Consider the following 8,414-nt stretch of genomic DNA (forward strand, 5'->3'; position numbering starts at 1 on the left):
AGATCGATGAATAAATTATCCTTGTCAATATTTCAAAGAAAATTTCTTTTTTTTGAAATTTCAGGAAAATTTCTCAGAGGTCGTTATCGGTTATTGAAATCGTTTCCTGGATGTTTTGGTATCATGTTTTGGAAGAGTGCCTAATAAGGAGAATGTTGCCAAAATTTATAACCGTAAAAAACCCACAGCAGATTAAAAGCTCAGGCAACTACAACACAACCCACAGCAATGAACTATACTTGCAATTAATCCTTAATTCATCACTTGCTTGTGAGACGAGGCAAACTCTCGCTTTTTTTAACTGGATCTGTGCTGTTCTCTTCTGCTTCCGAATGAACTTCTTCGTTTTTCAAGTAAATACTCCTACTAAACCTTAATGATTCCATACGAAACGTTTTTATTTATTTACCTCTATAGTTATCTATTAATTAATTCTATCATCTAATCGTCAGATGCTCATTAGGTTTCAAATCTGAAGAACTATAATTTGCTCCATCGACCGGACTTTGTATATCTGCTAAGCTTACTAATTTTAGCGCATATATTGAACCAGCTTCAAAGTCTTGGTAACGGATGCGATACCAATTAAACGAAATCGAGCTTCAAGCATCCAGTTTTCATCAGATTGCGTTTGGAGTCTCGTCTCCAAATTTTGAGAACAATGAAAGATAAAAATTACATTATCACTGTATTTTTTTTTTCCTTTAACGGAGTAATGAGGGCGGATTAGATCCACGGAAAGCCATATGCACTCAAAAATTAATTCATATTCCCGAGCGATCAAGTAACACCTTAAGCTAAAATTATGCATGTTAAGAAAACAGTGAAGCCAAGCATTCAGAGTAGGCGGTGTGCGCAGTCCGATTACGTTGCATTGTGGTAGCTTCATTTTCAATATGGCGGTCAAAGCTGCAGAATTCGGCAGATTTTGACGGAACATTCCGTAAAAGTTAGGCCGCTCCTTTTCCCTTTCACCATAGATAAATGTAATTTGATTTATTCTCAATTTGTAAAAGTATTTTTCGTACGTATTTGTCGCGTATTCTATGGTTCTGAAGGACAAACGCAATCACTGTTTTTTTTGGTATGTAATTTGAGACCATATTTCGAGAAGGTCAAATTTGATGTACGTCGCAGTTTGGAGCCTTTCAAAGATTTGGGTGGCCGCTTTGATCCTTCTTTAACAGCTCTGACCAAACGCTCTCAAACGCTCTCCGACGGTATATGTGTTTCTCGAATTTTAAGTGCTGGTGTTTGAGACCGATTATGGCCGAGAAAAGGCCTATTGTTGTGTTACACAGCGCTACTATTGTATACTCAATTGAGTTGTAAATTTACTTTCCTAAGAAAAAGCAAATTAACTTATCGCGAGTGTTGTATGGTAAATAAACTATCTTGATCATTGAAAGAAGAACAGTTGAATTAGAGCAATGAAAGGAGTCACTAGACCAATTAATAGCTCTACAATGCGCATGGCGACACGCCGGGTAAGCCGGAAAGCAAAAGGGAGTCGATCGTTAAAAGGTGTTGATAGGCCTATGCGACTCCCGCCATTCGCTTGCGCTTTTAAATCTTCTAACCTGAAAGCTTAGATGTTATTTGGATATTCATCAGTGACTTTCGTTAGCGATACGATAGTAAGGGTTAGTTTAAGGTGTCATTTCCCCGTCTGTATGTTCTTAAGGTTTGGCAAAGCCGGATGGGATTGTGTTACAAAAGGTAATATTTTCATATGTACGCACTATTTTTTTTTGTTTTTAAGTATCAGTCTCTCCCGCAGAGAACAACTCCAGAGATACGTTTCTCAAAACCTTATTCTAGGTATTCTCTATTCTTTAAGCATATTTGAAACTCTGTACGTTTTTTATTAAACGTTGAGTGTGACGAATTTGGTCTTAGGAAGCGTAAGGCTTCTCCTCTCACGAATCCCGTATTTACGCCTTTAAGTGTATGACATAAAAATAGTTCGTGTATTAGAGGGTCGCTGCCTCTTTGGAATGCATTTGCATGTCAAGGGTCGATTCCCAGTTAAATAACTCGCGAATTTGATATTATCCACATAGCCATCGGCTGTGACTGTAACTGCCGCCAAATGAATAGATAAACAAGAAAGGCTGCAGTTTCGATTCTTTTTTAATCTCTTCAGTTTTCTTTTACGACGACGAAATTTGTGACGAAGGAATAATAGGAGTCGCACACGCTCGCAAACACTTTTTAACTTTCGAAGGAACGGCAACAGCCAGTGAATTCTATTACATTCCACGTTTACTCACACTGTCTTGCTGCCACCAGAAATGTTCACTCGACCGCGAAAGGACGCAAATGATTCACTTTTCGCTTTACGACCATGATGTAACGTAATCAGAATGCGCACACCGCCTGTATTCAGAGTAGGGATTAAAAGACCATATCCCGGCAGTGAAAACTCGACAAGGCCCAACGAACGAAGAGAAGGCCAAAATCGAACCAGGCTCAAAGAAGGAGAACCTACAACAGAACTGATTTGTTTACGTCTGGTCTATGACTTATAGCAAGCTAATAAGATAAATACCTTGACATCTAGGGCTCTCCCCGTGTGGAACAGAGAACTTTCTACATAAGACAGCAGCTACTATAATCATGCACACGACACCTGCCGTCGACCAACGGAAATAAGCACATACCTCATGGTTTTGTTATAACCTGGATAAATACGAATTATGTATAGATAGATGTCAATAATTTTGTCATGAGTAGGAAACAAAGTAAAAAATCTGAGTCCCTAGAAAAGAAGCGGGTCCTAGACCGGAATCCGCTCTCCGATGCTCCACCACTGAGCCTAAGAGAAACTCTGTTGTGAGTTAGGCCATCACGGGGTACATACCTGAGTTGTGACCAGCATCCTGATGGGATCGGCGTTAGCTTTGTTCTCAATATCCAGAATATTTACTTTCCAACATGTATTTATAAACATTGCAAGGGAAACTTCATTGGACACATTGGAGGGCTGGAAATAAATTTTTGGAGAAGCTATCAGTTAAGGTAAAGAACACACTCAATCGTATCTGTCAAACAGTGTGCACAGAACACATTCCAAAACTGTCAAGATTTGAACAAATCTTCGTAGCTTCTCTGCATTTTAATTCAAAGTTGTGTAGTGTACGACTCCTAAATTTGCTTAATCTAGAGTTAATCCAGTTTCAGAGCTTTATTCTTTCTTTACAGATAGACAAACTGCATTATGTTTTCATGATATAGGTAACTGCTATCACGGTCAGTTAGCTATTAGAGGACTTAAGACCCTAACTAAAAGATCTAGTAATCAGTTGGAGATTCATGTTGAATTTGTTTTGAAGAATTTTAAGACTTTACCGATAAGGGAAGATAACCAAAACCCTTGCTAAACCGTCATGGTTTAGATTCAGATCAAGAAGACCAACGGATATAAAGTCGATTTTGCTATACCACTCTGAGTGGCGCAGGGCGACGAGAAGGACACGAGATATCTAGTCGCCCTCTCATTAGGTCTTTCTACAGGGGTATCATTCACAACACCCTTAGCCTTGAACTATTTAAAGTAGAAGTGTCTGTTTGAAAAAGTAACTCTTGCTGTGAATGAGATCAAAATTCTAAATCAGAAATGAATTCCACATCTCTGGGATTTACCATAGTCCAAAAGGGGTAGCCAAATTATAGAGCTTAATTTTTGTACGCTGCTTGTTATGAATATTTCATAATATAATGATATTGTTGCTAACAATCGATGTAAAGGAATACGATAAAAATGATGAAAAAAATACTACCGCGACTTAAGAATAAGCTCCTCTATTGTTTTGCTCTCATGCAAACTAAATGACTCAAAAAAATTTCGAAACACCTCTGAATATTTATTTGATGGCAACCATTTTAAAGAGATCCTTCACAGTAGATGTCGATGCAACTTTGTTCCATCCAAATTCCCCAAAGGGAAACTCACGATTAGATACGTACAAGAAGGTAAGGAGATTCACCAGCTCTTCCAAGATTTATACAAGGTAACTCAATAGACTATCAATATTTGAATTGCACTTATTCAAAGCGTCGAGGCTAGTTTTTTTTTTCCTCAATTGCCCAATTTATTTTAACATGTTAATGATTAAGCTCAACACATTTAATATTTAATGTAGATGGCAGTTTCATCCTTTCGACAATACAACTATAGGTTATGGAAGTTATGTCTCTGCGATAGGTAACCTAAAATGGAAACTACTGAGCTCTAAAATTTTCAGCATAATCAGAAATTTTAACCAAGAATTCCAAGTTGGCTAGACAGTGTTTTCCTTAACTGATGGTATTAGTCTGGAAAGATCGCGTTGAAAGACTGATTGTATTGCAAGAAATTGGATCACTTTTGGCTAGGATACATGATACCTTAGTCAATGAATGAGTAGTTAGCTATCGCTGAAGGGAAATATCTTTTGTCCACTACTGGTTAAAAAACCTGGTCAACATTGCAAAATTGCCTTCTGCGAAATAAACTATCTCTGTGTTTTATACGTGTTTTGAACAATAAACACTGACAACGGCAATAATTAAGAAAGCTAGTAGGCGTACGCCATTGAGAAAACAGAGAAAAGAAATGTAACAGGTTTATGGCAAATCAGTTGAGTTGAAGAAAATTACAAGAATGTTGAAAAACTTTGTAAAACTACGCGCTAATATGCCTAATAATGGGTGATCAAAGTCAAATAACCATGCCACTCTCAGCGATGCAATGTCACCCACACACTGCAAGCCGCCACTACATTGATTTCAAAGTCGAAATCTTCAATCTGTCGCAATAGAAATGTAGAGGTTGCTTCTGCTAACAGAAAAAAAATACGAATTAAATTTTTCAATTAATTTGATTACTTATATGTACAAAGGATTGTTTTATGATGTCATGAGGCCACGACAAGTTCAAATATTTAAGCTACACCTTGCAATGAAATTTTAAAAAAACATTCTTTGAAAATTTTGTGCTGCACGATTTGTGTGTAATTTCACAGTCACTTGAACAACTACATTTAAATTTACAACTGTAATAACATTAATTCTCCATCTTATAAAAGTCTATTTCACAACTTCAACCGATGGGTCGCTCCTTCTAGTACTCCTGAACGAAGCCTGTCGACAACTTCTTCAAAGAAGAAACATGGATGAATGTTATAAGTGGATGTAGGTCTGTCTTGCACACATTCAGAAGAGTAATGCCTTTGAATAACGTGCATCTTTCTTTCAGAAGAAATAGAAACTCGTTGAAGAATGTCTTCACAATTCGGGCACGGTGGATTCATAATTTCAAGTTCTTCCTAGATCTCGATTTGTCGATGCCATGAAAAAAACAACGAAGACCGTAGTTTCGTGCGGCTAAAACGCAGTTTCTTTGTTTGAAAGTGCGGCCACAGCCTCGTTCGGATATAACGCACTGTCATTGGTTGAAAAAAGCGGCCGCGTGCTTTGTTGGAGTTAGAGCACAGGACTTAGCTAAAGCTGTCACGCCATCTGCCAAATTGAAGGGCTAACGCTCGAAACGTCAGCCTTTTTAACTCTTTACGGTGGCCAATTTACGTCATTAAGTCAGTTGATAACACTAAATTACCCTGTTATATTCTCCCACCGAAGCTATCGGATGAACTAATAAGCGCAGAGAACGAGTGATTTTTTTGGTGCATCGCGAGGAGTAATTAGCAAGGAGCACTTTCCATGGTATGATGTTTTTATTTCATACATATTGAGATTTTTTCTCTTTGACCGACACATTTAAAGGTTGGAAGCTATTTTTTGCCTCCACCTTATAGTACCATCGTTCATGTCTCTGATTGGTCGAACGTTGTATTTTTACAGCCCGACTTCGTTCGGTATGAACGAAATAAAACTATTCTCTTCGTAGCATAGAGTTACAACGTGAAATCTTGATCCTTTCAAAGCTAGAGGGTTGTTGTGTACATTCTCTTTTTATAAGAATGTCTTATTTTAGGGGCTGAGGCTAAACGTTCTCATCTTACTTTATGCGATTTGAGCCTAAAAACGTTCTTAAACTTGTGTGGTATAGTATTTCAAGAGGTAATTTAGTGTCAACAACTGAGTCGAAAACGTAAATTAACCACCGTAAAGAGTTTAAAGGCTGCCTTTTTTAGCGTTAGCCCTTCGTCAGAGCGATTGTAGTATTTCAATAAATCGATCAAGTTCGACTGCAAACTCAGTTGATCTTCAGTGTATCGCGTAATAAGAATACAACATTCATTTGTTAATATAAAAAAACTCCCAAAGTATTTGGGTTCATTGTTCTGTTAGACCACATTTATTTATACTTGTCACAAAAATGTGACTTTCAGCCTTGGTATGTTCCGGCTTAGTATGTTCGCAAAATTTTGGTTAATCTCAGCCTGAACGTTCTTATGAAAAAGGTTCTTGTATTAAAAAAGAAGGAGTGAAAAGCCATAATTGAGAGCATGTAGATTCCAGTGGCACATTTTGCAATATTTGAACAACTTGACTCAACATATTACAGCGCCTCGAATATGTATGCCCAATAATTAATTTATAATTATAAATTTGCTGTGTTTGGGAACTGACAGCAGGCTGAGGACCAAAGCGAGCCCTCATTGGAATGCTCATTTCCACTGAGTTATGAAGATTATTTAGGGAATTATGCTATATGCTTTTTGGCAACCTAAGATCCCCAGACATATACCAACTTAAAATCCAACTCTACGACCTTTTTGGAATTTTCTGAAATACTTAAACAGAACTAAACAGCTTTTAAACCAGTTAAAGATATAGATAAAAGTTTCATGAAATTTCCATGGAGCGCTTTAAACTGGTTTAGAAATACCTCTTACTATAGCTTAATCCGAGAGCCGCACTGTAAGTTACGGACCGAGTTTTTTTCCGTAATTTACAACGCGGCCCGAGAAAAACGAGGCTAGGATAGTTAGGATAGAAAATAGTTATTATATTTCAATTCAAATAGAAGGGAAAAATATTTCAATTCAAGCGGAACGGCCGTGATGATTTACGCCCGTCAAATCTTAAGAACGAGAGCATTTTATCGGCTTCATCATAAATAATCATAAAGCTTTCCCGTAAAGCTATTTGCAAACATTTGTATTCTCATCAGCTTCAAGCTGGATAGTTTATTGATATTTTAGGAAGTTAAAACGCAGAATTAATTCTTGGACTGAAAGGGTTAACCACAAGTGAACCAGAGCGAGGTCTTGTCTTAATCTCCAGTAGCTCGTGTTAACTTAGCCATCAAAAGCCCTTTTTGGTAGGTTGAGGAAATAACCTCGACGACTCAAATAACGAAAGCACGTTCGCTACGGTTTCAAATTAGTGGCAAAAACATCGTCTTGCTACAAAAAAGTATTTGTTACTGACTTTCTCAGGTATAGATCTAGAATGACGTAATCAGTAAAAGCATATCATGCGTGAGAGACGTGTTACAACTTGCCTCGCTGTATATTTGACAAAGATTCAAAGTTTAGTTCTGATTAATGACTCATTGGAAAGTAATCATTGTTCCTTCGTTTGTTGTGCTTTGTCTAGATGATCTAATTCTGAAAAACCTCAACTTGTTGTGTTTTTGTTTGTTTTTCTCTTTGTCACTTGTTCTGCAATTTTTTTTGTGATTACTTTGTCAGAAAAACAAATTTCCAGACATAAATCAAAATTGAATCTATCCATATAAACGTATGAAATAAGATGTATTCAAATGACAATCAAAGTACGCGATAAAATACGGTCGACTTCCGCAATTGAATATTTCATAGCGAAAATTTTGGGTATTTTGGTATAAGCAATGGTAATGGGCCCAGAATTTACTTTATTAAATTCCTATTTAAACTCGTTGTTTATGTTCAAATATAAGAAATTTGAGGCGACTACAACTCTGCCTCGAACACTTGGATTTTCGCGATCAAACTTAGTTACTTTCAAAATGCAATGTTCTCAGCGAATGGCTGAGATGCATCCACAACATAAAAAGTTCGATGTAAAAATAACAAAAAGTGATAACCAACCTAACCTGCCTGGTTTTTTGTTCGTCCAAGCCACAAGCTCAAAGGAACCCTACTGCCTTGTAAAGTAATGGGTTCGTGCGAAGATTTTAGTCACTGTCAAAACACTCGTTACAATATCAGGGTACGTTCATCAAGCACGTCTTGAATAGTAAAGTTGTTGTTAAGTTTGGCAGAAGTCTAATTTTATACCTTGATGCAAATTTTACCGCCCCAAGCGATTCTTTTAGTCTCAATTCCCTAACCCCTTAATTCTTTTAATTCTTGCATCTTGTTTCACACCCGACTTTTTTTTTCACTCCACCCTCAACAACTATCGTCCCACGGGATACTGGTGAGAGGAATGTTTTTCTAAGGAAACTTCAAGACAGGGTGAAAATTCAATAAAACGTGAAC

The 8,414-nt window shown here is 37.2% G+C and overlaps 1 long non-coding RNA gene across 1 annotated transcript; it reads right to left on the reverse strand.

Moving 5' to 3' along the window:
• Positions 1–3: 3 nt before the first annotated feature.
• Positions 4–8,174, reverse strand: LOC136283133 (uncharacterized). The gene is made up of 3 exons (XR_010718585.1): positions 8,022–8,174; positions 2,864–2,986; positions 4–2,682 (listed from the first exon to the last, which is right to left on the reverse strand). It is a non-coding gene; the product is annotated as an uncharacterized lncRNA (long non-coding RNA).
• Between the last annotated feature and the right edge of the window lie 240 nt (positions 8,175–8,414).

The sequence above is a fragment of the Pocillopora verrucosa genome, chromosome 8 (genome assembly GCF_036669915.1).
Source record: "Pocillopora verrucosa isolate sample1 chromosome 8, ASM3666991v2, whole genome shotgun sequence".
Lineage (NCBI taxonomy): Eukaryota > Metazoa > Cnidaria > Anthozoa > Scleractinia > Pocilloporidae > Pocillopora > Pocillopora verrucosa.